Genomic DNA, 23,657 nt, shown 5'->3' on the forward strand with positions numbered 1-23,657 from the left:
ATCATGTCCTACAATTTCTTTATCTCGAAAACACTTTGACCTTTAAATATTACATGTTAAATATTTTCCCATTTTCATTGCTAGTAAAACAAGTCCAAGAGTTTCCTATCATAATGTGTGGCTTAAACTATTTTTGATATTTATTTCTAGAGAAAACTCCTTTCTATCCCCATTTATCACTTCAACTCCTTCACAGTTAATTAGAATTGTTTACTTATTTGTACTTAAATTCCCACACCTAAGGCTATTATAGAAGTCACCAAAGTAAAATGCTGACAAGTTCATTTTTATAATTCTTTGTCTATGGAAGGGTTCAGAAATTTTATAGCCAATACTCCATGAACATCAAATACTCGTAATTCTTTTCTATTAAGGCACCAAATCTGTAGAGGCAAAAGGATCAAGCGAAAACCCAAAGAAAAAATAATTTCCACCACAAGATACACATTAACACTCAACTAAGTCTTAAAAAAGTTAATAAATTTAATTTAAAAAATAGATCACTAGTCTTTTATGTATATTTTGACTGTTAACTGTAGAAAAGTTATGTAAAGAGCAAATCCGGGAAAGAAGACACCAGAAGTTGTGGATGGAGGACAGAGGGACAGATGGGCCAGACGGGGTGGACAAAATGACAAGCCAGGCCATTTGAACCCACTTGAATCAAAATCATCCTATCTAAAACCTAAATCTCTGGAGCCTTACGTTTTATGACAAAAATAATATGCAAAATAGACATAACTGACTTTTACTGCCTCTAGTAACCCAATCCTGACTACAGGAGACTTATTCAGTTCTATATTTGGGTTTTTTCACCTTGTGTGTGTTATTACCATTATAAACTATATATGTTTAAAATACAAAAATATTTTAGGGGCACCTGGCAGCTCAGTTGTTTGAGAGTCTAACTCTTGATCGGCTTAAGTCACGACCCCAGGGTCATGGGATTGAGTCCCCACCCCCCACCCCGCCCCCGCATGGATCCTCTCTCTCTTCTCCCCACTCAGCCTCCTCCACTGCCGTGCTGGTGCACACGCTCGCTCGCTCTTAAGTAAAAATAAACATATATGTATTTATATTTTATATGTAAATATATATAATTATATATATATTATGTATATATAATTATGTATAATTTTTAAAAGTCTTTTAAAACTGAGTTAGCCTCTAAGGATATCCCAATCCTCTCTCTCAAGACACCATTTTAAAGGAGTTTTTCAGAGCACCTGGGTGGCTCAGTTGGTTGGGCATCAGTTGGTTGGACTTTGGCTCAGGTCATGATCTCCTGGCTCGTTAGTCCCAGCCCGGGTCGGGCTTTGTGCTGACAGCCTGGAGCCTGCTTTGGATTCTGTATCTCCCTCTCTCTCTGCCCCTCCCCTGCTCACACTCTATCTCTCCTTCAAAAATAAACGTTTAAAAAAAATTTTTTTAATGAGTGTTTCAATCTTAAATATAAAACATGTTTATAACTGAGACAAGGTATCTGTTATAAATCTGAGGATTGCCTGTGCCATCCAGACGTGAGAATAAGGGATCGTATTTTGCTCCAGATTCGGCCTCCAACTTCTCACTCTCAGGGAAGGTTGACAATAGCATAATTGTGACTTGCAGGGTCTAGAATCCATTCTCAGGATTTTCAGATTGAAAACAATGTCTCATTAAGCAATGACTTACTAGTAAAAATGTACATTAATAATGCTCAAAGAAAAATAATTTATAAAACCTAGATTAGAAAATGTGCAGACAATCTGCTTTGGAAAATGGATGGCAGTGCAGTAACCTCGTGGTTATACAGCTTGCCTGCAGCATCGTTCAGAGGCAGGATAGACAGAGCACTGGGGGCGATGGAGCATAGTAAGGAAGAAGTTCAGTAACGGGGCAACTGCAGAGACCGTCTGACCCATACTGATCCTGATTCACACCCTAGGAATGGTAGCTGATGATGAAGTAAGGCTAAATATGTTGAACTTTTAATAGGGACATTTTCGTGTGGTCAAAACAAACCAAAAGAGAAGAAAAGAACAATTGGTTTACAAACTACTTCGTTAAAATATGTTTTAAGTCACTTTATTTAAACTAAAATCAAAAACAAAAAATGTATCCATTTTCCCACCTGCCTATTGCAAACAGCAGTATGTTCTCTGTATCTATGTGCGTGCTTTTTCCCTTTTATTTACAGTCCACCTATAATAGAGCTCTCCCTATCTGACTTATATCACTTAGCATAATGCCTTAAGGTCCATCCATGATGTTGTAAATAGCAATAGTTTCTTTTTTTTTTTTATAGCTGAATAATATTCCTGTATGTATGTGTGTGGTGTGTATCTCATGATTTCTTTATTCACTTATCCATCAATGAACATGTAGACGATTGTAAATAATGATGCAATGTACGTTGGGGGTACATATATCCTTTTCTTCAGATAAATGCCCAGAAGTAGAATTAATGGTTCATAAGGTACTTCTATTTTTCATTTTTTTAGAAACTTCCAAACTGTTTTCCATAGTGATTGTACCAATTTACATGCCCACCAACAAAAGAAGTTCCATTTTTTCCATAGCCTCACCAACACATGTTATTTCTAGCCTTTTTGATAAGAGTCATTCTACCAGGAGTGAGGTGATATCTTATTATGGTTTCATTTGCATGTCCCTATTGATGAGCAATGTAGGGTATCTTTTCACATACCTGTTGGCCATCTGTATGTCTTCTTTGGAAAATGTCTATTCAAATATTCAGTCCATTTTTTAATTGGATTGTGGGTTTTTTTTTTGCTACTGAGTTGTGCAAGTTTTTTATACATTTTGCGTATTAGCCCCTTATCAGGTACATGATGTGAAAATATTTTCTCTTTCAATACATTGCCTTTTCATTTTGTTGATGCATTCATTTATTTGCTGTGCAGAAAGTTTTAATAAGCAAGATGTAGTCCCACTTGCTTATTTTTGCCTTTGTAGCTTTGGCTTTTGGTGTCAGATTAAAAACATGACTGTCAAGACTGAGGTCAAGGATATTACTGCCTGTGTTTTCTTCTAGAAGTTTCTTTTTTAAATTTTTTTTAATGTTTATTTTTGAGAGAGAGAGAGACAGAGTGTGAGTAGGGGAGGGGCAGAGAGAGAGGGAGACACAGAATCCGAAGCAGGCTCCAGGCTGCGAGCTGTCAGCACCGAGCCCACCATGGGGCTAGAACTCATGAAATGCGACATCATTACCTGAGCTGAAGTTGGATGCTTTAACCAACTGAGCCACCCAGGTGCCCCTAGAAGTTTCTTTTTTAATTGAAGTATAGTTGACATATAAAGTTATAGTAGTTTCAGACGCATAGCCTACTAATTCAACAAATACATTATGAAATGTTCACCACTGTCCTCGCACACATTCATTTCAATATTATTGACTATATTTTCTATGCTATACTTTATTTTATAACTGACAGTTTGTACCTCTCAATCCCCTTAACTTATTTCACCTATCCCTCTTACTCCCTGTACTCTGAAAACCACCATTTGTCCACTGTATTTATGAGTCTCTTTCTTGCTGTTCATTTGTTTTGTTTTCTAGATTCAAGATATACCTGAATTCACATAGCATTTGTCTTTCTCTGTCCAACCGATTTCACTTAAGATAATACCGTCTGGGTCCATTCATGTTGTCACAAATGGCAAGATTTCATACTTTTTATTGTAGCTGAGCAACAGTCCATTTTATGGACTTTAAACATTCATCTATTGGGAGACACTTAAGTTGTTACTATATCTTGGCTATTGTAAGTAATGCTGCAGTAAACATAGAAGTGCATGTCTTTTTGAAATAGTGTTTTAATTTTCTTTGGAAAACACCCAGAAGTGGAATTACTGGGTCCTATAGTACTTCTATTTTTAACTTTTTTTACTCCTCTTAATTTTTTGAGTAACCTCCATACTGTTTTCCATGGTGGCTTCACCAATTTGCATGACCACCAGCAGTGCATAAAAGTTCCATTTTCTGCACATCCTTGCCACCTCTTACTTTTTGAGTTTTTTATACTAGTTATTCTGATTGGTGTGCGGTGATAGCTCATTATGGTTTTGATTTGGATTTGCATTTCCCTGATGATCAGTGACATCGAGCATCCTTCATGTGCGTGTCGGCCATCTTATGTCTTTGGAAAATGCATATTCAGGCCCTCTGCCCATTTTTATTTTCAGTTTAAGTATTTGGGTGTTTGGCAACCATTCCCAAATACAACACACCAAACAATTTACAAATATCTTCTCCAAATCAGGTTGCCTTTTCCTCTTGGGAATGGTTGCCTTCACTGTGCGAAAGCTTTTCTATTTGATGTAGTCCCTGTTGTTTATTTTGGCTTTTGTTTCCCTTGCCTGAGCAGACATATCCATAAAAATATTGCTAGGGCCAGGGGCGCCTGGGTGGCGCAGTCGGTTAAGCGTCCGACTTCAGCCAGGTCACGATCTCGCAGTCGGGGAGCTCGAGCCCCGCGTCAGGCTCTGGGCTGATGGCTCAGAGCCTGGAACCTGTTTCCGATTCTGTGTCTCCCTCTCTCTCTGCCCCTCCTCCGTTCATGCTCTGTCTCTCTCTGTCCCCAAAAAAATAAATAAACGTTGAAAAAAAAAATTAAAAAAAAAAATATTGCTAGGGCCAACGTCCAAGAGATTACTGCCTCTGGTTTTGTTTAGGGTTTTAAGGTTTCAGATCCTTAATCCATTTTGAGTTGAATTTTATATACGGTGTAAAAAAGCTGCCCAGTTCCATTCTTCTACACGTAGCTCTCTGGTTTAACCATCACCGTATGTTAAAGAGACCCTCTTTTCCCCACTGTGTATTCTTGCCTCCCGTGTCATAGATTGACCACTAAGCATGGGTTTATCTGGGCTCTCTATGCTGTTCCACTGAACTATGATCTATTTTTGTACCAATGCCATACTGTTTTGATCACTGTAGATATGCAGTATTGCTTAAGTTCTGGGATTGTGTTTCCTCAAGCTTTGTCCTTCATCAAGATTGCTCTGGCTATTGGGGCCCCTGGGTGGCTCAATCAGTTAAGTGTCTGATTTCGGCCCAGGTCATGATCCCATGGTTCATGGGTTCAAGCCCTGTGTCTGCCTCTGTGCTGATGGCTTGGAGCCTGGAATCTGCTTCAGATTCTGTTTCCTCCTCTCTCAGCTCCTCCCCCACTCGCACTCTGTCTCTCTCACAAAAAATAAACTGTAAGAACATTTTTAATTTTAAAAAAAGAAAAGATTGTTTTGGCTATTTAGAGCTTTTTGTGTCTCCATACACATTTCAGGGTTCTTTGTTCTCTTTCTGTGAAAAACACATTGGAATATCGGTAGGGATTGCAATGCATCTGGGTATTACTCTGAATAGTATGGGCTTTTTAACAATATTCCTCTAATCCATGAGCATGGAATATCTTCTATTTGTGCCATCCTCGGTGTCTTTCATCAATGTCCTATTTTTCAGAGTACAACTTTTTACTTCCTAGGTTAAATTTATTCATAGGTATTTTATTATGTTTGATGCAATTTTCATTGGAATTGCTGTCTTAATTTCTCTTTTGGATAGTTTGTCATTAGTGTATGAAAACACAACAGATTTCTTTTTTTTTTTTTACAACAGATTTCTGTATATTGATTTTTGTATCTTGTGATTTTATTGAATTTATTTATTCTAATAGTTTTTTGGTAGAGTCTTTAGGATTTTCTACATATCTTACAATGTCATGTGTAAATAAGACATTTTTACTTCTTCTTTACCCATTTGAATGTCTCTTATTTCCTTTTCCTTACTGACTGCTGTGGATAGGATTTCCAGTACTATGTTGAATAAAAGTGGCAAGAGTAGGCATCCCTGTCTTGTTCCTGATCTTAAAGGAAAAGTTTGCAGCTTTTCACCATTGACTATGATGTTTGTTGTGGGTTTGTTTACATGGCCTTTATTATATTGAGGTGTGTTCCCTTTAAACTCACTTTGCTGAGAATTTTTATCATGAATGGATGTTGAATTTTGTGAAATGCTTTTTTGCATCTATTGAAGTGATCATAATTTTTATCCTTCATTTTGTTAATGTGCATTACTTTGAAATGTGGATAATAAATAAGTCTTGAATCCCTGGAATATTCCCACTTGAATGAGGTGAATTATTTTTAAAATTATTTTTGAATTCAGTTTGCTAAATATTTTTGCTTTTTTTTTTTTTGCATTTTTTTATATCTATGTTCATCTGTTCATCAGGGCTATTGGTCTGTAATTGTCTGTTATTTACTTCTTTTTTGTTGTCTGTGTGTGTGTGTGTGTGTGTGTGTGTGTGTGTCCGTGTCCTTAACTGGTTTTAGAGTCAGACTAATGCTAGCCTTGTAAACTAAACTTGGAAGCCTAAATTTCTCCTCTTTTTTGGAATAGTTTGAGAAGGATAGATATTAACTCTTCTTTAAATGTTTGGTAAAATTTATCTGTGAAGCCATCTGGTTCTGGACTTTTGTTGGGAATTTTTTGATTACTGATTCAATTTCATTAGCAGTAATTGGTCAATTCAGATTTTCTATTTCTTAGTCAATCTTGGGAGATTGTATTTGCAGTCTATCCATTTCTGCAAGGTTGTTTAATTTGTTGGCAGATAATTTTTCATAGTAGAACCTTATATTTCTTTGTATTTCTGTGATGTCTATTGTAATTTCTCTTTTATTTCTGCTTTTGAGTTCTCTCTTTTTTTCTTGGTGAGTCTAACTAATGGTTTATCAATTTAATCTTTAAAAAAAAGCACTTAGTTCTATTGATCTTTTTTATAATTTTTTAGTCTCTATTTAATTTATTTCTATTCTAATCTTTATTATTTCCTTCATTCTATTAACTTTGGGCTTTGTTTTTTACTAGTTTCTTTAAGTGTAAGGTTATATTGTTTGAGGTTTTTCTTGTTTCTTGAGGTAGGCCTGTATTGCTCTATACTTCCTTTTTAGCATGCCTTTTGTTGCATCCCAAAGATTTTGAACCATTGTGTTTCCGTTTCCATTTGTCTCTAGATATTTTTTTATTTCTTCTGATTTCTCCATTGATCCATTGGTTGGTTACTAGCATGTTGGTTAACCTCCAGGTGTTTGTTTTTTCCCAATTTTTTTTTCTTTTTATTGATTTCTACAATTATAGAGTCATAGCATTATGGTCAGAAAAGATGCTGGATATGGTTTCAATCTTCTTAAATTTACTGAGATTTGATTTGTGGCCTAACATGTGATCTATCCTAAAAAAAATGTTTCCATATGCACTTGAAAAGAATGTGTATACTGCTCTTTTTGGATAGAATGTTCTGTATACATCTGTGAAGTCCATCTGGTCTAATGTCTTGCAAAGCCACTGTTTCCTTGTTAATTTTCTGTCTGCATGATCTATCCATTGATGTAAGGGAGTGTTAAGTCCCTGCTAGTATTTTATTACTGTCAATCTCTTCCTGTAGGTCTGTTAATATTTGCTTTATATATTTAGGTACCTCTATATGCATAGATATTTACAGTTGTTATATAGTTGTCAGATTGACCCTGTTATCATTATAGAATGGCCTTCTTTGTCTCTTTTTACAGTCTTTGTCTTAAAGTCTATTTTTGTCTGATATAATTTGCTACCCAGCAATTTTTTTCTTCCACTTGCATGGTCTATTTTTTCCATCCCTTCATTTTTAGTGTGTATATGTCTTTTGGTCCGAAGTAAGTCTTTTGGAGGAAGCATATAGATGAATCTTGTTTTTCTATCCAATCAGTTACCCTGTATCCTTTGACTGGAGCATTTAGTCCATTTACATTTGAAGTAATTATTGATAGCTATGTGCTTATTGCCATTTTGTTCATTATTTTCTTAGCTGCTTTTGTAGTTTTTCTCTGTTCTTTTCTCCTCTTGCTCTCCACCCTTGTGATCTGATGACTTTTTTTTAACTGTTATGCTTGTATTCCTTTCTCTTAATTTTTATGTATCACAAGTTTTTGGTTGGTGGTCGACATGAAGTTGATACAGAACATCCTGGTTTATAGCAATCTATATTAAGTTAATGCGGCTTAAATTAGAACACATTCTAAATGCATTACATTTTTTACCCCCTCCTCCATGTTTTACGTATATGATGTCCTATTTTACATCTTATTCATGTATCCCATAACTAATTTTTGTAGCTCTCACTGATTTTACTACTTTTGTTTTTTAATCTTCTTGATAGCTTTAAAAATGACTGATTATTACCTTTACTGTACGTTTGCTTCCACCAATTAAGTTTTTTCCTTTCATAGTTTTTTTAATGTTTATTTTTGAGAGACAGAGAGAGACAGAGTGTGAGTGGGGAACGGGCAGACAGGGAGGCACAGAATCTGAAGCAGGCTCCAGGCTGTAAGCTGTCAGCACAGAGCCCGATGTGGGACTCGAACTCACGAACCATGAGATCATGACCTGAGCTGAAGTTGGATGCTTAACCGACTGAGCCACCCAGACTCCCACCTTTCATAATTTTTTATACTTATGGCTTTTTCTCTTCACTGAACAAAATTTCTTTAACATTTCTTGTCAGGGCAGTTTAATGAACTCCTTTAACTGTTGTTTGGGAAACTTTTTATCTGTCCTTCAATTCTGACTGACAACCTTGCTATGTAACATATTTTAGTTTGTAGGTTTTTTCCTTTCAGCACTTAGATTACATCATGCTGGGACACCAGGGTGTCTTGGGCGTTTGAGTGTCCAACTTTTGATCGTGGTCCAGGTCATAATCTCACGGTTCGTGGGCTTGAGCCCCACGTCAGGCTCTGCCTTGATAGTGTGGATCCTGCTTGGGCTTCTCTGTCTCCCTCTCTCTCTGCCTGTCTTTCTTTTTCTCTCTCAAAATAAATAAACTTAAAAAAAAAAGAATATATTGTGCCACTCACTTCTGGCCTGCAAAGTTCTTTTTTTTCACGTTAACACATAACTTTAAGACTGCGTACATTACAACAGTGCATTGGTGATACAGGTTGTAAAATGTTTTCCACTCCTTTGGGTTTTGCATATGATGATTTTTCACTAGTCACTACAGGTAGATTGATCAAGCTTTATTTCTACGGAGATTTTTTTAGCTTTTTTTTCTTTTAAACTTTTTTTTTAATTTTTTTTTTTTTTAATTTTTTTTTTCAACGTTTATTTATTTTTGGGACAGAGAGAGACAGAGCATGAACAGGGGAGGGGCAGAGAGAGAGGGAGACACAGAATCGGAAACAGGCTCCAGGCTCTGAGCCATCAGCCCAGAGCCCGACGCTGGGCTCGAACTCACGGACCGCGAGATCGTGACCTGGCTGAAGTCGGACGCTTAACCGACTGCGCCACCCAGGCGCCCCTTTTTTTTAATGTTTTTATTTATTTTTGAAACAGAGAGAGACAGAGAATGAGCAGGGGAGGGGAAGAGAGAGGGAGACACAGAATCTGAAGCGGGCTCCAGGCTCTGAGCTGTCAGCACAGAGCCCGACATGGGGCTCGAACTCATGGTGTGTGAGATCATGACCTGAGCTGAAGTCGGACACTCAACCGAGCCACCCAGGTGCCCCACTTTTTTAATTAATCCAAGTCAGTTAATGTATAGTGTAGTAACGATTTCAGGAATAGAATTTAGTGATTCATCACTTACATGTAACACCCAGTGCTTATCCCAGCAAGTGCCCCCTTAATGCCCATCACCCATCTAGCCCATCCCCATACCCAACATCCCTCCAGCAACTCTGAGTTTGTTCTCTGTATTTAAGAGTCTTTTATGGTTTGTCTCCCTCTCTGTTTTTATCTTATTTTTGCTTCCCTTCCCCTATGTTCATCTATTTTGTTTCTTATTATTTCACTCATATGTGGAATTTATCATATTTGTCTTTCTTTGACTTCTTTTGCTTAACATAATACACTCTTGTTCCATCTCCATTGTTGCAAATGGCAAGATTTCATTCTTTTTGATCGCCAAGTAATCCGTTTAGTGTGTGTGTGTGTGTGTGTGTGTGTGTGTGTGTAGACACACACCACATCTTTATTCATTGTCGATCGACATTTGGTCGCTTTCCATGCTTTGGCTATTGTCAATAGTGCTGCTATAAACACTGGGGTGCATGTGGCCCTTCGAATCCGCATTTTCGTATCCTTTGGATAATTCCTAGTTGTGCAATTACTGGGTTGTAGGGTAGTTCTATTTTTAATTTTTTGAGGAAACTCCGTACTGTTTTTCAGAGCGGCCGCACCAGTTTGCATTCCCACCAGCAGTACAAAAGGGTTCCTTTCTCTGCCTCCTCACCAACATCTGTTGTTTCCTGAGTTGTTAATTTTAGCCATTCTGACAGGTGTGAGGTTGTATCTCCTTGTGGTTTTGACTTGTATTTCCCTAATGATGAGTGATATTGAGCATCTTTTCATGTGTGTCTTAACCATCTGGATGTCTTCTTTGTAAAAGTGTCTATTCATATCTTTTGCCCATTTTTTCACTGGATTATTTGTTTTTTTGATGTTGAGTTTGGTAAGTTATTTATAGATTTTGGATACTAACCTTTTATCTGTCATTTGCAAACATCTTCTCCCATTCCATCAGTTGCCTTTTAGTTTTGTTGATTCCTTTGCTTTTTATCTTGAGGAGGTCCCAATAATTCATTTTTGCTTTTGTTTCCCCTGCCTCTGGAGACCTGTCAGGTAAGAAGTTGCTACAGCTGAAGTCCAAGAGGTTGTTGCCTGTTTTGTCCTCTAGGATTTTGATTGCTTCCTGTCTTATGTTTAGGCCTTTTATTCATTTTGAGTTTATTTTTGTGTATGGTGTAAGAAAGTGGTCCAAGTTCATTCTTCTGCATGTTGCTGTCCAGTTTTCCCAACACCATTTCTGAAGAGACTGTCTTTATTCCACTGGATATTCTTTTCTGCTTTGTCAAAGATTAGTTGGCCATACATTTGTGGCCCCATTTATGGGTTCTCTATTCTATTTCATTGATCTATGTGTCTTTTTTTTGTGTCAATACCATACTGTCTTGATGATTACAGCTTTGTAATACAGCTTGGAGTCTGGAAATATGATGCCTCCAGCTTTGGTTTTCTTTTTCAATATTACTTTGCTATTCAGGGTCTTTTCTGTTTCCATACAAATTTTAGGATTGTTTGTTTGAGCTCTGTGAAGAATGCTGGTGTTATTTTGATAGGGATTGCGTTGAACATGTAGATTGCTTTGGGTAGTATCGACATTTTAACAATATTTGTTCTTCCAGTCCATGAGCATGGAATGTTTTTCCATTTTTTTGTGTGTGTCTTCTTCATTTCTTTCATAAGTTTTCTATAGTTTTCAGCATATAGATCTTTTACCTCTTTGGTAAGGTTTATTCCTAGGTATTTTATGGTTTTCAGTGTCAGTGGAAATGGGATCAATTCCTTGATTTCTCTTTCTGCTCTGCTGCCTCATTATTGGTGTAGAGAAATGCAAACAATTTCTGTACATTGATTTTATATTCTGCGACTTTGTTGAATTCATGGATCAGTTCTAGCAGTTTTTTAGTGGATTTTGGTGGAGTCTTCTGGGTTTTCCATGTGCATTCAACTATATATGAATCAGAATACATTAATACTCCCTTTTTATCATTACACTTATCTAAAAAATTACCAGGAGACCACAAGGCAGGATTTGCTTTAAGACCAATACACAGAGCTAGTTGGTGACTAATGGTGCTGGGACTTGCTGGGCCAGGTCATAGTAGCATTTAGCTAAAATGTCAAAACCATCAAGAAGAAAGTCCAGGTTTGAGGCAGTAGGTCTGCAGCACCTGCTGTGAAACCTCCTTGATGTGACTGCATAGCTCCATCCTTGAACATTTGCAGGGTGATCACCACTGAGGGAGCACTTAGCTGTAGGTGGGCATTCCTGGAGCCCAATATGTAAGCACAGTGACTGGGTGGGGGCAATAGGAGTTGGGGAGTGGGCGGTCAGCAGGATACCTGCTGACATGGCCATAGTGGTTCCAGCCACCATGCCTATAGTAACACTGCTGCCCCTAAGTGGAGAGATGGGAACAGGGTACACTGTCACTAACATGTCATTGGGCTGTGGATGGTGTGGTGGATGATGTGAGGGGGTCCTGCCTACAGTGGCTGTGTGTGGTACATGGCCTTGCTGTACACAGGGACTCTGCTGGGGATAAGCGCTTCCACATGGGGTATACAGTGGTCTGGTAGGGGTTGGGGGAGCAGGAATATGGTGGCACTGTCATGCTGGTGGGGGAACAGGATGCTTTGTAAGGGGTGTTAGGAATGTAACCTGTTTGGAAGGTAGGATTCACTCCAGGTACATGTTGAGAGTAGGCAGGAGCTGTGGCTCCATAGCCCATGGGGAAATCAGCTGGATAATAATTGTTTTGACATTTGCATAGGGAACCCCAAAAGAACCAGGACTATAAATGGGATTCATGATTTCAAGGACAGACCATATTGGAGGCAGCTTGGGCTTCAATGACCAATGCACACCAGCCCAGGGCAGGCTCAGGGAGGGGCCAGCACACTGGAGGCCCTCTCCAATGGTGGGCTGAGCCAGGAGGCCCCCATCTCTGCCACCGCCTCTCTGGCTAGTGCTTGCAGTCACTCTGGTCTGCCTAGTCTGCCTCTCCTCCTGGCCTGCAAAGTTTCTACTGAAAAATCATCCGACGGCCTTACAGTGTTACCCTTGTATGTAACAGTTTGCTTTTCTCTTGCTGCTTTTAAGTTTCTCTTTATCTTTAATTTTTGCCATTTTAATTATTATGAGTATTGGTGTGGACCTCCTTGCATTCATCTTATTTGGAGCTCTCTGTATATGTTGAAACTGGATGTTTGTTTCCTTCTCAATTTAAGGAGGTGGTCAGATTGTATTGTTTCATATAAGTTTTTTACCCTTTTACCTCTCTTCTTCTTTAGGAATCCTTATAATGTGGGTGCTTCATGTCGTCACAGAGATACCTTAACCTAGCCTAATCTTGTTTTTATATTCTTTTTCTTTTTGCAGTTCAGGTTGGTTTTCTTTCCACTATTTCATAGTGCTGATCCATCTTCCTGTATTCTTTAATATGCTATTGATTCCCTCCAGATTGTTTTAATTTCAGTTCTTGTGTTCATCAACTATGGCTGGTTCATTTTTGTATTTTTGACCTTCTGCTGAAGGTCCTGCTGAAGTCCTCACTAATTTCACTCACTTTTCTCTTATTTCAGTGGATATCTTTAAGTCCGTTACTTTGAACTCTTTATCAAGTATGTTGCTTGCCTCCATTTTTGTTTAGCTCTTCTGGGAATTTGTCGTGTTCCTTCGTTTGGATATTATTCCTCTGTCTCCTCCTTTTGTCTGAATCCTGTTTGTTACTATACATTGTGTAGGACAGCTATGTCCCCTGGCCTCGTAAGTAATGGGCTTATATAAAAGGTCTCTTGTGGTGACTAGAAGCATAATCCCCCCTGGTCACCAGAACTAAACATTCAAAAAATATCCCCTGTGTGGGTTGCATGAGGCTTCTTGTTGTGGATGAGCCACAACTACTCTGGGAGCACTGATGGACAGGGCTTGCCCCGAAGCAGCTAAATAAGAAACCCAGATATAGCTACAGCAGGCAGGCTGGTGGATGTGGCTTGCTGCCCCCATGTCCCCAGGGTGGGAGTTGACCTAACTGTGTGCCTAACTTGCTGTTGACAGCAAGGACTGCCTGCCAAGTATGGCAGGGCAGTAGTCACTCCGAGGGAACACCAGAGAAGCTACTTGCTAGTGTGGTAGAGAGGGAGCCACATGGGAGGACCACCTGCCAGTGTGAGTGGGTTCGGTCCACAGGGAAATACCTAGGTGGGCCAAGCAGTGCTAGCAATGTAGATAGATCGTGTCAGTACTAGTTCCAGTAAGCAGCCATCTGGCTAGGCAAACAAGAAGGAAAGAAAATGGTACATCCATTCCCACAGACATCCTTGAAAATTCCTGCCTCTGTAGCACATATACTAAATTAGTCAGTGAATCACCTTCACATACACTGCAGCTGTTTTTCAAACTGTTGCTTCATGCTAGGTCTCAAGACAAGTGATATAGAGTGCTGGCCCTTTAACAGCAGAGACTTGGTTTAACCCTGTAGCTCCCCCAGAGTTATGCACTACTGATTTTTCAAGGGCCGACGTTATAGGGAATTGCCACCACAGTCTACTTCCTCAAGGCCAGGCAGGTCCAGTTTATTAATCCTATTCCTTCTCAGGGAATGTCTGTGATATCCTTTTCATGTGAGGTTGCTGTTGGACTGCAGAATTTTATTCTATACTGCATTTCATAGCAACTACATTCTAAATGAAAACTTTTTATGCCATTAGTTGTATAAGATCTCTGATTCTGAAGTAATTTTCAGAGTAAGTTGCATTACATGATGTTCTTGCGTAAGTTTGTCCTTGGGTGGAGGTGAGGTCAAGATCCTCCTACTCTACCATCATTTTCTCTATCAATATTTCTAGGATTTTTATGGTTCCAAGACTTAACATTAAAGTCTTTAATCCATTTTCAGTTTAATTTTGTTTATGGTATACAAAGGGAGCCCAGTTCCATTCTTTTGCATGTGGCTGTCCAGTTTAGCCAACACCATGTGTTGAAGATACTGTCTTTCCTCCATTGTGTATTCTTGCCTCCTGTGCCATAGATTAATTGGTCATATCATTGTGGGTGTATCTGGGCTTTCTGTTCTATTGAACATTGGTCTATTTTTGTGCCAACACCATACTGTTTTGATCAGCGTAGATGTGTAGTATAGTTTGAGTTCTGGGACTGGGATTCCTTCTTTGTCAGCATCGCTGTGGCTATTCAGAGTCCCCCCACCACCATTCACATTTCAGGGTTTTTCTCTTTGTGTGAAAAATGCCATGGATAGGGGATGCATGCAATCTGTGTATGACTTAGGGTAGTGGGGACATTTTAAAAACACTAACTCTTCCAATCCACTAGCAAGGAGTATCTTTCCATTGGCTTATTGTCTTCACTTTCATTCACGTGTTGTGGTTTTCCGTAATCCGATCTTTCACCTCCTGAAACAGATTCATTCTGAAATGTTTTATTCTTTCTGATGCACTTGTAAGTGGGATTCTTTTCTTTATGTCTCACTCTGTTGGTTAATGGTCGGTGTGTAGAAATGAAACAGAATTTTTGTATATGGAATTTGCATCCTGCAACTTTACTGAATTTGTTTCCTAGTTCTGTGTTTTGGCAGAATCTTTAGGGTACTCCGTGTGTAGTGTAATGCCTCCTGCAAATAGTGACAGTTTACTTCTCCCTTTCTGATTTGGAGGAGTTTTCCTCCTTTTCCCTGCTTAAATGCTGTGGCCAGGACTTCCACCATTATGTTGACTAAACATGACAAGAGTGTGGGCATCCTGGTCATGTTCCTTCTCTTACAGGAAAAACACTCCATTTGCACTTTCTGAGTATGATGTCATCTCTGGCATTGCCATGTACAGCCTATAGTATGTTCCCTCTCAACCCATTTGGTTGAGAGATTTGGCCATCACCAGATATGAAGGTTACTTTCAAATGCTTTTTCTGAATCTCCTGAGAGGGGCATCTGATTTTTGTCCTTCATTTTATTTGTGTATCACACGTGCAAATTTATGGATGTTGAACCATCAGTGTCTCACAGGAAGAAATCCCCATGGATCATGGTGTATGACTACTGTAATGTATTCTTGAATTTGCTTTGCCAGTATTTTGTTGACAATTTGTTACAGCTCTGTTCATCAGGGATATTGGCCTCTATTTTTCTTTCAGTGGGTGCCCTGGTTTTGCTATCAGGATGATGCTGGCTTCATTAAGTGAATTTGGAAGTGTCCTCACCTCTTCTGCTTGGGGAAGAGTGTGAGAAGGATTGGTATTTGTTTTCTTTGAATGCTTGGTAGAATCGACTGGTGAAGCTGTGTGGTCCTGGATTCTTATTGGGAGGCTTCTGATTACTGACGCAAGCTGATACTGGTACTTGGTCCAATCAAATTTTCTATTTCTTGAGGGGTCAGTCTTAGGAGGTTATAGGTTTCCAGGAATTTATCCATTTCCATAGTGTCCCCTGTTTTCTGAAAATACTTGCTCATTGGAGTCTCTTGTGATCCTTTGCATTTCTGTGGTATCAATCGGAACGTCTCCCCTTTCATTTGTGATTTTATTTGAGGCCCCCCCCTTTTTTTTTTCTTGGTGGGTGTGGCTAAAGACTGTCAATTTTGTTTGTTTTCAAAGAACCAGTTCTTAGTTTCATTGATTTTTTTTTTTTTTCTAATGCCTTGTTAGACTCCATTTTATTTATTTCCATGGGGATCTTTGTTATTCTGTTCCTTTGCCTGACATTGGGATTCATTTTTGATCTTCTCTCTCAAGTTCTCTGAGGTGTAAACTTTGGTTGTTTGAGATTTTCCTGATTTCTTGAGGTAGGCATGTATCACTATGAACTTCCCTCCTAGAACTGCTTTATCTGCATCCCATAAGTTTTGGTATGATGCCAATCTGTTCTCACCTGTCTCAGGGTTTGTTTTGCTTTGTTTAGTTTTTCCTCCTAATTTTTTCCTTGACTCACAGGTCGCTCAGGAACATGGGGTTTAATCTCTACATAGTTGTGAATTTCCCAGTTTCCTTCTCATACTTGAGTGTCCTGAGATCACGCTTCATAGCATTTCAATCTTCTTAAATGTATCAAGGCTTGTGTTGTGGGCCAACATAGGATCTATCTTGGAGAATGTTCTTTGTGCTCATGAGCAAATGTATGCTGTGCTGCTTTGGGAGGGGTATTGTATATATACCCACAAAGTCCATCTGGCCTAATGTGTCACTGAAGGCTAATAGGTTTCCCTATTGACTTTCTGACGGATGACCTATTCCTTGATGTAAGTGAGGTACTAGAGTCCCCTGCTGTCACTTTCTGTTTCTCCCTTTAAGCCTTTTAATATTGGCTTGACATATTTAGGTGCCCCTTTGGTTGCACAAATATTTATAAATGTTGTCATGTCTTCCCGTTGGAATGACCCCTTTACTATTATATAATGTGCTTTGTTGTCTCTTGTAACAGCCTTCCCATTTAAGTCTGTTTTGTCTGATAGAAGCATAGCTCCTTCAGGTTTCTCTTGGTTTCCATTTGCATGGAACATATTTCTGTATCCATTCATGTTTGATCTGTGTGTGTCCTTACATCTTAGATGAATCTGTTTTAGGCCACAGACAGATGGGTCTGGTTTTGCCAGTCATTCAGCCATTCTGTCTTTTAGTTGGAACATTTAACCCATTTACATTTAATGTAATTATCGAAAGGCATGTGCTTACTGCCATTTTGTTACTGACTATTTTCTGGCTGTTTTCATAGTGTCTCTCTATTCTTTCTTTCTCCCTTGCTCTGTTCCTTTGTGGTTTGATGATTTTCTTTAGTACTGTGCTGATACAGTGGATCCTTAACAACAGGTTTGAACTGCGTGGGTCCACTTAGACTTGGATTTTTCTCCTGATGATTTGTTTAAATTGAAGTACAATTAACAGTGTTATATTCGTTTCAGGTTTATAATATGATGGAACAGTCCTACACATTTTTCTGTGCTCGATTAGTGTACTCTTAATCCTTTTCATCATTTCACCTGTCCCCCTCCCACCTTCATCTGGCAACGATTAATATTTCTCTGTATTTAAGACTGTTTTTTGTGCTTGTCTCTTTTTTTCTTTGTGTGTTCCTCTGTTTTGGGTCTTAAGTGCCACGTTTGAGTGAAATCATACAGTATTTGTCTTTCTCTGCTGACTTATTTCGCTTAGCCTTACACCCTCTAGGTTCATCCATGTTGCTGCAAATGGCAAGATTTCGTTCCTTTTTGTGGCTGTGTACTATTCTATTAGGCAGACACCACATCTTCTGTATCTATTCACCTGTGGTTGGACATGTGGGTTGCTGCTATTCCTGGGCTATTGTAAATGATGCTGCAAGAAACATATGGGTGCATGTACTCTTGGTGTTAGTGTTTTTCATCTCCTTTGGGTCAATACACAGGAGTCAAATTACTGGAGCCTACAGTAATTCTATTAAGTTTCTGAGGAAGCTCCATAGCGTTTTCCACAGCGGTTCCACTACATGGCCTTGCCACCCACAATGCATGAGGGTTCCTTTTTCTTCATATCCTGCCCCACACGTATTATTCCCTGTGCTTTTTAAGCTTAGTGATTCTGACAGTGTAAAGTGATAGGTCATTGTGGTTTTAACTGGCAGTTCCCTGATGATTAGTGGCATTGGGCATCTTTTCATGTGTCAGCCCTCTGTATGTCTTCTTTGGAAAAATATCTATTCAGGTCCTCTGCCCATTTTTGTTTTCAGTTGAAGTATTTGGGTGTTTGGTGTTGAGCTATATGCTTTCTTTATATATTTTGAATTTTAACCTCCCTGCTCTTCAGAATCAGGTGACAAGTGGTGTATTCTAGCCTTGGCCGTAAAAATCAGGACATCAGTTTTGTGCATTCGCTCCCTCAGGATATACTGACTGTGTCGATAGTGACAGAAGCAGATTGTGAAGATGGCACCTCCTAAGACAAAGGAAAAAAAGAAAAGCTGACTCTTACTATTTCTCTTGTTCCCAGAGAGTATCCCAATGTGTCCCTGCCCCTACTGATTATACATTAAGATTATCCAATGAATCTTGGGGTGCCTGAGTGGCTCAGTCATCTAAATGCCTGACTTTGGCTTAGGTCATGATCTCACGGTTCTTGAGTTCAAGTCCCACGTGGGGCTCTCTGCTGATAGTAGAGAGCCTGCTTGAGATTCTCCATCTCCTTCTCTCTCTGCCCCTCCCCCACATTCTCTCTCAAAAATAAATAAAATAAAACATTTTTTAAAATTAGCCAATAGGGGCGCCTGGGTGGCGCAGTCGGTTAAGCGTCCGACTTCAGCCAGGTCACGATCTTACGGTCCGTGAGTTCGAGCCCCATGTCGGGCTCTGGGCTGATGGCTCAGAGCCTGGAGCCTGTTTCTGATTCTGTGTCTCCCTCTCTCCCTGCCCCTCCCCCGTTCATGCTCTGTCTCTCTCTGTCCCAAAAATAAATAAACGTTGAAAAAATAAATAAATAAAATAAAATTAGCCAATAAATCTCTTCCCCATAATAATGTCTGGGACCCTTCAAACGGCTGCTTTTGTGCTGATCTTTGGGATGAGTAATTAACGCGTTAGCCCTTTAAGAGACTTCTGTCTCCTTTGGGTCTCACCAGCATGTATGCTGTTGGTTTGTTTGTTTTTAACATTTATTTAGTTTTGAGAGACAGAGACAGAGCACAAGTGGGGGAGGGGCAGAGAGTGAAGGAGGCACAGAATCTGAAAAAGGCTCCAGGCTCTGAGCTGTCAGCACAGAGCCCGATTGGGGGCTGGGACTCACAAACCGTGAGATCGTGACCTGAGCCAAAGTTGGGTGCTTAACCAACTGAGCCACCCAGGAGCCCCCTGCTGTTGGTTTTTAAAGCTAGATATTTTGAGGGGTCATCTTGTGCAGGAGATACAAATTTGCGTGCCTGATGTGGGGTACAAATCCTTCACTCTTCGGGGAGATGTTCCTCATTTGTGATTTCCCTCTCAATTGTAGATTGCTGCACCAGGGATGGTCTTTATGGTGAGACCATGTCTCAGCCTCTTCTACCCCCCCTGATGTGGTCCCCTTTCTTGTTTGCCAATGTGAATGAGCTGCTCAGCTAGCTTTCAGATCTTTTTCGGAGCAAATTTTTCCACGTGTACTTGTAGATTCAATGTGTCTATGGGAGGAGTTGGGTTTAGGATCTTCCTCCATTGCCATCTGGAACCACCCTCTTCTCTCTCTCTCTCTCTCTCTCTTTTTGAAGTTATTTATTTTGAGAGAGAGAGAGAGAGAGAGAGAGAGCAAGAGAGCACAAGTAGGGGAGGGGCAGAGAGAGAGAAGGGAAGAGAATCCAAGCCTGCTTTGCACGACCAACACAGAGCCTGATGCGGGGCTCCATCTCGCAACCATGAGATCATAACCTGAGCCGAAATCGAGTCATACTCTTAACTGACTGAGCTACCCAGGTGCCCCTCTTTTCTAATTAATAACATTCATTACTATTTCTTTCATTTTTTTTAAGCCTCCAGGAAAACGCTATATTATGCTGATGGCCTAGCACCTTACTTTAAATCAAATTGTTTTAATGTTTCACCATTCAGGATACTATTTATTATCATTTCTGGTAACTACTCTATAATTTTATTATTTTGGTTTTCTAGTATAATGACTTATGTTTTTATGGCTTCAAATATTAAGCCACACTAGCAGGTTCAAAGTTTGGTGTAAAATGTTCTCCCTCAAAGTATATCCCTTCCTCTCCATTTGGAAAAATCCAACTAGTCAGCAATGGGAGTAATATAAGGAAAATCTGTAGGTGGACTATTAAGCTCCCATAGTCATTCATGTATGAATAAATGTATTTCTCAAAATATATTTGAGTGCTAAATTATGTACCATCCTCTGCGGTGTGGGTATGTGTGTGTTAACCTTCTTAACAATCTTTTGAGGCTGGTACGCCTGATTCTATTTTACTGATGAAGAAACAGACCTGAGGACATTAATAATTTGGCCAAAGTCCCACAATTAAGATAGAATCAGATTTGAACTCAGGATCACAGCCTGAGCTGTCACCAACTATGTCATAAGGTTTCCCATTAATCCATTAGAAAGAACAAGAAATAACAGAAGCTTCAAGATGGCAGACATATGTCACGTACTATTTATTCAGTTTCAAAATTCTGCTGAAATGATAGCAAACATTTGTAAAATATAAATCCAAACAATGTAGAGAGCAAAAGGGAACGTCCAAGTATTTCAGCAATTCTGGCAAATTTCTAGAAGACAGAAAGCAGGGTGGGCAATGGAATAAAGGAAGTCACAAACCAGACAAAACAGGAATCCTTTTAGGCCAGCCAAGTCCCAGAGAGGACTCCAAACTGTGAGACATTAGGTACAGAGGAGGCCCGGGTTGCTGGTAGTATTAGGTTATACATAAAGGACTGTCTGCGAACAGTTGATTCAGTCAACTCTTCCCTTTGTCCTCCCCTACTCAGCAATCATAGGCAATGGCATGAGGAATAGCAGTGTCAGCACAACGGTAACAGAGGTGCTTTAAAAAAAAAAAAAAAAATTGGACTATACTACATGTGTGGAAATGGGACAGGCTCCAAACATGGGAGTCGGCCCCTAGGTTATGCCCTCTTTGTCACTTAGCAGCAAGGAAAGCTCCCCAGACTCCTTGTCTCAGCCTACAAGACAGTATCCAGTCATATTAAAGGGAAGAGAAAACAATATATTCTAGTCAAAGGCATCTTTTAAACTTGAGCAAAGATACGAAGGTAAAGAACAGTGTGGTGGCTCAGGAAAACAGTTCTTTCTTGCCAGAGGATAAAGGTCAGTCCTTGGTGTGACAGATGCTAAGGCTAGCGGGACAGACAGTAAGTAACCACATCTGGAGATTGTACTTGCCCTATGGGCAGAAGGGAACCACTGAGGGATGTACTGCAAGGATATGAAATGGTCAAGACCGCTGTTTTGGCAATTGTGTACAGAAAGGAGTTGGGCATGCATGCTCTCCGGGTATTTTAATACGGTAGTTCCCAAAGTGTGGTCTGGAGAGGCAGAATCCGGGCCAGGCAACTTATGAGAAACGCAAATTATTGGGCCCCACACCAGCCTACTGGACCTGAACCTCCGAAGTTAGGGCCCAGCGACCTGTCTTAACAAGCCCTCCAGGTGATTGTGACGCATACTCACTTGAAACCACTCTGCTAAGGAAGACCTCTTACCTTGAAGCATTTCATCTTTCCTACGAACATTTTCTGCCTCGCCCAGGTAGAGTGGATCATATTCTCCATTGTCATCCTCTCAGTCCCCTATCCCTCCTTATATAGTAGAATTTTGTGGTGCTTCTGTAGGTCTGTTCTGTCGTGGCAATGAGCCCACTTCTTCATATCAGGTACTGTCTCTCACCCGCCTTTGCAGGCCAGCAGGACCTAGCAAACCACTTAATAAATTAGCTTGCTGAATGCATGAACACAAAAAATACCTATTAGGAGGCATTTGCAGTAGTCCAATCGAGCTAAGGAGAAAGTGAGGTCTTGAGCCAAGAGGAGTTGGGATGGACCTGAGAAGTGTTCAGGAAATCAAATGGGCAAGATGCTAATAAGAGCTAACAATTACATAGCACTTACTTTGTACCAAGCTGTCTTATGGGCTTTACAAGTATTTCTACTCATCCTCACGATAACCCAATGAGGTAGCTACTATTTTTATCCCCATGCTATAAATGAGGAAACTGAGGCTAAGAAATTTACCCAAGTGGAGCAGCTAATATTCAGCCGACATTCAAACCCAGGCAATGTTTGGCAGCAGAATCCTTGGGCTTGACATTATTCTGCCTCCAAACTTGTGCTAAGATTTTGAGTGGTTGGGTAAATGGAGGGCCTTCCCCAAAGACATAAAGACAGGAAAAACTCGGGGAGGATGCTGAGGTCAGCCTTAGATATGCTGTGTTTCACATACCTTGGCGGGGGTCTAGCCAGTGGTTTGATGTAATAGTCTGAAATACAGGGGCATGGACTGGGCTCAGTATACGGATTTTAAAACCAACATGTAAACAATGAGAATGGATGAAGTGACCTAGGAAGTATTTGTTACAGGTATCCCCACTTTTCAAAAGTTAATGTTACGCCGCTGTGCTTTTATTAGAGGCCTACATGAGTACGTGTGTTCACTAACAAAAAGAAACCCCAAGAGGGTTTCTGCTTTTATGAAAGAAAGCAAAAACAGCATTCAGCAGTTGATTTGCAGCAGTTAATAGAGGCAGTGCACGCTCCGAGAGTGGCGCCACCAACTCCTTCCCTGGAACCACACTCAGCAGCTCAGCAACAAGCTGCCATAGCTTTGAACTGTGTCTGTGGGCAGATGCGCTTTGTCTCCATTCATTTTCATTCATTCACTCCATTCATTCATTCATTCATTCATTCTGTTGGAAAGACGTGTTCAAAGGTGTCAGAAAAGCTGGCAGGTTAGCTTTTGGCTTTGGGAACACTCAGAAATGTTTCCATGTAAGTCAACGATAGTTGCATCTTCACTTTATGCCATTTCGTCTTATGAAAGCTTTGATAGAAGGCTCAACTTTTGGTAGCAGGGGAAACCTGTGTATATAAGAAGACATGTGGACCGAAAGCCCTAGTGAACAATATTTGAGGGAATCTTGAGATGCAGGGGCCTCATAAGGAAACCCCAGGAGACAGCAGAGTCTTAGAAGCCAAGGCAGCAGGTAGTCTCATGAAGGAAGTGATGAACAGTATTAGTATCCATACATTCAACTAAGAAAAAGAACGAAGTACATCTTTTGGCCAAAAGAACGAAGGCCATTCGTCTTTTGGCATCTAAGATGTCACTAATAAAGGGATGAAAGCCAGATTAGACTATGTTCAGTGGAAAGGCGGCAAGAAAATTGGGAAAGCAAACCTCATTCTCTATAGATAACAGGATATCTTGTGGAAGATGCAATTAAACAAAGTGAAGTTTTTAAGATGAGACTTCAGTGTACTTTTGCGGCCAGCGGCTGGAACCAGTGGAAGTGGTGTCGAGAATAAAGGGAAGAAATGAACCAACTTAACCAAAACCTGGGAAAGGCTGGAGAGC

At 39.9% G+C, this 23,657-nt stretch overlaps 1 long non-coding RNA gene and 1 pseudogene across 1 annotated transcript in view; one reads left to right on the forward strand and one right to left on the reverse strand.

Moving 5' to 3' along the window:
* Positions 1-23,657, forward strand: part of LOC147579058 (uncharacterized) — a 134,802-nt gene that overhangs the window by 66,475 nt on the left and 44,670 nt on the right. The gene's annotated exons all lie outside the window — the stretch shown is intronic.
* LOC112863895 (myelin-associated neurite-outgrowth inhibitor pseudogene) lies at positions 11,836-12,416 on the reverse strand (annotated as a pseudogene).

This window comes from Puma concolor, chromosome B4 (genome assembly GCF_028749965.1).
Source record: "Puma concolor isolate L17-30 chromosome B4, mPumCon1.1.hap2, whole genome shotgun sequence".
In the NCBI taxonomy this organism is placed as follows: Eukaryota; Metazoa; Chordata; class Mammalia; order Carnivora; family Felidae; genus Puma; species Puma concolor.